Source organism: Oratosquilla oratoria, chromosome 4 (genome assembly GCF_046742065.1).
Source record: "Oratosquilla oratoria isolate Oo_2021 chromosome 4, ASM4674206v1, whole genome shotgun sequence".
Lineage (NCBI taxonomy): Eukaryota > Metazoa > Arthropoda > Malacostraca > Stomatopoda > Squillidae > Oratosquilla > Oratosquilla oratoria.
Genome location: NC_134780.1, coordinates 32,723,325 through 32,729,469, shown reverse-complemented (window position 1 = coordinate 32,729,469; position 6,145 = coordinate 32,723,325).

Genomic DNA, 6,145 nt, shown 5'->3' with positions numbered 1-6,145 from the left:
AAATTGGTTAAATAATAAACAAACAGGTAAATAGTAAATAATAAATGATAATCAAGCAAATAAACAAATAGACAATAACAAATATAAAATAAATGGCAGGCATTACAGCATCTTGCATAGGTGTTTATCTAAACATCTTGAAGCTTCAAAATGAACTACATTACACTGCCTCTGCAGGAAGTTTATTCCATTCATTAACTACACAGTTGGCAAAGTTGTTTCTACCCACTTCCAAATTAAGTCTATTTCCTGACAGTTTGAGACCATTATTTCTTGTCAGATTCTCATTCAGTGAAAATTTTGTCACTTTTGATGTTAATTCCCTTTAGAATCTTAAAGACCTGTATCAAGTCACCTCTGAGTCAACACCTTTTAGGGAAAACAGATTCATATGTCTTAGTCACTTTTTGTATGATTTGTACTTTTTCCAATCTGTCAATGTCTTTAATGAGATTCAATGACCTTACAGAAACAGCATATTCCAAATGTGGATGAACTAATGATTTATATAGCTTGTTAATGGGAGATGGACTTTTGAAGTCAAAAGATTGCACAATCAGTCTTAGAATCTTATTTGCTTTCTCAGAGGCTCCTTTCTCAGAGACTGCTTAGATGATATGAGATTTTTACTGATAATTATTCCGAGATCCTTTTCACTATCCACTTTTGTTAATGAACATCCTAATAACTTTTAATTGTACTTACTGTTATTTTTATCTATGTATATAACCTTGCATTTACTTGTGTTCAATTTCATTAGCCACTTTTCAGACCATTGCTGTAGTTTATCTAAATCTTCTTGAATATTTAATTGGTTTAAGTGATCATTTGTGGTGATCTATGTGCCCCAAAATACATGTTCTTGGAAAGAGTGTGACCATTCCAAAACGTTGGAAGACACAAGGCATACATTAAATGAAATACTGAAAGGAGGAAATCTAGTAATTATGGGTGAAAAGAAATTATGGGTCTAAAGAAATATGTTGGGAGATGACAGTGAAGGGTGGAGAGGACCTTTGGGGAAACACACTACTTGACATGACCATTGAATACACAATGTCTCAATGGGTAATAGAGAATACCAAATATAGAAATAATGAAGAACTGTCAAGACTAGGTTTAACATTTACATCAGAGCCTGAAATTGTGGATAAAATGGAATACAAGACAATTTGGAAGAGTGACCACATACTACTTGAGCTTGAACTAAAAGAGGAAATATGGGGAGAAACAAGAAACACAGAAAAGGAAGACTGATGTATAACAAAACGGATTTTGGGAAACTTAGAAAATTCTTTCAAAAAACGAGTTGGGAAAAATTCCTTAATGAAGAAACACAGGTGGAAGAGAAATGGATGATATTAAAAGAAATCTATAATGAAGGAGTGGATAAATATGTACCAAAACAAAAACAGGAAAAGGTGTACATTAAGTGCTGGTATAACAAAAAATGTAATGAGGTAAAACATAAGAGACGAAGCTTGGAAAAGATGGAAAAAGACTGGAAAGTGGCAAATATATATCAAACTAAGAAACTGATATGTAAAAATATGGGGAAGAAAAAATAAACTATGAAAAAGAGAATAGACAAATGTAAAGATTGACCTAAATTATTCTTTGGATATGCAAATGGTAAACTAAAAAATAAACAGGAAATAGTAAAACTACATCAAGGGAACATAGAATATACAGGGGTTATAGAAATGGCTAAAATTATTAACAAACATTTTAAATCTGTATTCACAAAAGAAAACACACAATTGAGATGAAGGAAGGGGAGAAAGATCCCACCCCCCCAATTAAATAATTGTGACTCCAAGAGAAATAAGGGACCAAATAATGAACATTGATGTCAGAAAATCAGACAGCCCAGGCGGAATTGTAAACTGGATACTAAAAGAATGTATAGATGAACTAACGGACAAAATACACAAGATAATAGATTGTTCACTCAAAGAAGGTAAGGTAATGCGAGATTGGAAAAATGCCAATATATAAAGGGGGAAACAAGGAAGACCCAACAAACTATAGACCAGTCTCTCTTACAAGTACAATAGCTAAAATTTGTGAGAAAGTTATCAAAAGTAGATGGACTAAACATCTGGAGAACAATATACTAAATATGAGACAATTTGGTTTTAGACAGGGAAGATCATGTATCACAAATTTGATATGTTCATATTCAAGGCTAATAGATATAATGCAAGAATGGGATGGATGGCCAGATTGTGCTTTCCTGGACTTACAAAAGGTGTTTGATAAAGTACCACACAAAAAATTAAGAAAACTCAAAACAACAGGAGGTATACATGTAAAAATATTAAAATGGATGGAAGATTTCTTGCATAGGAGAAAAATGAGAGTGGTGCTCAGAGTTAAAAACTCTTCTTGGGAAGAAATGATAAGTGGAGTCCCACAGGGTTCAGTACTGGCTCTGATAATGTTTGCTATATATCTAAATGACATGGATGAAGGTGTATAATGTTACTTGAACTTCTTTGCAGACAACACAAGACTACTAAAGAAAGTAAATACAGTACTACCTCTAACAGACTAACAGGGGGGTAACGGTGTCCGTTGATGTGAATAATCAGTTGATTTGGAGTGGTTTTTGGGTGGCATAGTGATTGCACAGCACTAAACAACAGCACCAAAAACACTGCAAACATAGCTAATTAACGTCCATTAATGAGAGGTAGTACTGTATAGAAAAAGATTGTGAATCACTACAGAGAGATCTGGACAAGGTCTGGGAATGGAGTCAGAAGTGGAAGTTAACATTAAGAAATGTAGTATAATGGAATTTGGAAAAAGTAAAAAAAAGAATATCAGGACAATATAAAATCAGTGCAAAAGAAGTAAAACAAAGTTGGTTCTGAAAAAGACCTAGGAGTAATCATCACCAAAGACATGTTCCCAGACAAGCAGTTAAACAAAATAGTCAGAGAAACCTACAATTTACTAAGATCAATAAGGGTGGCTTTTAATTACTTAGATGAGGCAATGGTAAGGAAAATATTAGTCACACTGATAAGACCAAGATTAGAGGATGCAGCAACACTATGGACACCCAGTGCAAAAACAATATAAGGAAAATAGAATTCAAAGAGCAATGACAAAGATGACCCCAACACTTTCAAAATTGACATATGAGCAAAGATTGTCCAAACTGGAACTACCAACCCTAGAACAAAGAAGAGAAAGAGATCTACTGGCCATTTACAGAATCATGAAAGGCATAGAAGTCCTTGACAGAGAAGAACTATTAAATGGGACAGAAGATAAAGGAACATGAAAAGAAACTCAAAAAGGACATTTATAGAAGAGATCTTAAAAAAAGAAAAAAAAACAGCTTTCCACACAGAGTGGTAGATGTCTGGAACAAATTGGACGAAACAATAGTGTGTGCAAACACCATACAAGAATTTAAGAACAAACTAGATGTTGCGTAGCTCCCCTTCCTGTAACTAGGTAAATACAGTTTTGTATCATCAGCAAGTTTGAAGACAATAGATTTCAGTCCATGGTCTATATCATGTACAACTACAAAAACAAAAATTATGATCAAGACGTCAATGCTGGCATCCTCATGTGCCTATGTGCCTCATGATACCTATGTAGACATCATTGTACTGAAGTGGTTAAAGAGGGCTGACAAACAGTATCTGCTCCCCTCCTACTGCTTTAAGTCAGCACCATAGATATAGCCCACACTAATACAACACATAAAACAGTTAAACATTTCTCTTCCTAGAGAGATCTATGGGAGAGCCTAAGGACCATATAAGTTAATCTTGAGCTGCAGGTTTCCGGTCAGTGAAGTTTGTTTTTATCCTTTAGTAATGTCTTTCTCAGAGAGAATGCTCTAGTCATATACAGTAGTCTCAGTGTATATCATCCTGGCCTCTCAAAGTTCCCTTAAAAACTGCCTATGTAATTGGATCCTGTTGCCAATTGTACATTATTCATTTCACTACTATAACCCTGTGACTGTCTGGCTAATCTATGTATAGTAATGCAATAACCCTGAGCCAGAAGGAAGATATAAAAGGCAACCACAGAGGAGCAGAAACAGGTAATTTTCAGGCCTCTATTGAGTCAACAATTCCAGCTTCCTCAGAACCTGTTGACACCACTACAAACCACCTAGTATCTAGAGTTCCCTGCCTCTCCTGCTGGAGTGTAGCCCATTGACATGTACCCCTGGACTTGCTGTAGTACTGATGAACTCTGCCTTACCTGAGTATTAGATTGATGAGTTTACTCCCATCAACCAGTAGCAAATTAACATTTTCTGAGCCTTGGGTTTAGTGTGTGTGCAATTTGGCACTTTTAACCATATACTATTAAAATTTCACATGATAAATTTATTGAATTTTTCTTTTGTAATTTAATTTTACTTATGTAGTAATGTTTTTTGATTTTCATGCATCTCATTTTCTGAAATCTGTACTTTTGTTTTACTTTTTCTTCTTTTATACATAGGGTTGTCAACTCTGTTAAGCTACAATAAAGGACATTAAAACTTTTTTATATTTATTTAAGTGGCTCATCATAATAGATGCCAATATTAAATGCAGTTCAAAATTACATTTCTCTTACCTAAATGAAAATACAAAAACAAGAATGAAAAGACATTTATTTTACCTTGATCAAAGGATTCTAATCTTTAAAACTATATTTGCCCTGGCTTTTTGCTACCTTCAGAAAATTTGTATCATCTTTGGTGTTTTTAGCAAATTCCAAACAACTATATTTTATGTTAAAATGTATGAGAAGCTCATTCTTAATTCAACAGAGCATCAGTTCCTATCATGTCGCCATTTAAATGACATTAAACTAAAAAGTCTCACAGTAAGATGATGTTCCAGGAATTTATAGTACAAAAGAAACTATTTTGAAAACATTGATACATTTAAAGTCCATAGATTTAAAAATAAAATTTCACTTTCTGGTTGTTGTTTTTGAGCTTATGAAGAGTTCAGAGCTTTTGATAGTGTTGAAGTGCCTGAATTAATACTACTTCATCAAAAAGTTCATCCATCTTTAAGCTTTTCTTCTAGCTTCAAATGTTCTACTACTTCTACAAATTTCTGAAACTTTGGGGAATGAACGGCCTAAGAAGGGTTTGATAATTTGCCAAATGTTGAATTTCATTGAAATCTATTCTGTTTTTCCAAATATCTGTTAATATGAAATATTGGCACTACTATTACAAGTTTTCTCATAGATTTCACTATTCTTCTGATGTTTATAACAAATTACAGCTCGATTTTGTGAAGGGTCTCATCATTACATTGTAGTATAATACACCATATTTGTTTTGGTTCTTAACGAGTTCAGTTGATAGGCGGAAGTATTGCCTTTCCAAACATCTAACGGCACCTCCTTTCTTTCTCTATTGTTTTCCTTTCTTTTTTCTTGGTAGTGGTTCTCATATTTAGTAATATAGTTTACTAATTTCTGGTTTTCCCAAAATGAGTGCCTTTTTTTTTTTTTACGGAAAATTGAGTTATACATAAAATGAGGCTAATTGTACACCCTGGTCTACAGTCTGTTGCTCTGCATTTGGTATTGTGCAGAATGCAGAGTTGACAGAGTCTGCACTCTTACAAGAAGTAGACGCTTTTGCAATCATCACATTTTGAGAGCAGGAAATTGAACTACCATCAAACAATTTCAAAATAAAGGACATATAGTGTCATTTCAAATTTCAATAAAGGACAAGGACAAGCAGAGCTGAATAAAGGACTGTCTTTTGAAATAAAGGACGGTTGGCAACCCTATTCACACACAATTTCAGTGCACCCTTAAAACATCTGGGCCTTAGGTTTTGCCCATGCAGCCTACAGGACTATCTGACAATGCCAGGAACTCCAACTTGCACTCATGTTATATATGCATCATTTTCCCGGTGTTTCCTTGATTCTTGCATGTGTATATGTATTTACCTATTTATAATATACAAGAAAGTAACAATGCCTGTCTCTTAATCTTTAAATTATCATACATGGCTATAAATTCACATGTTATTCCAACTTGGACTATATCTCCTTGTTCTCCAGTTATCATTAAGTAGTTTTATAAACATGTGTTGCTCCAGCCTGGGCTATATCACTAAGATATTCTAAGTATTTTTGCATCT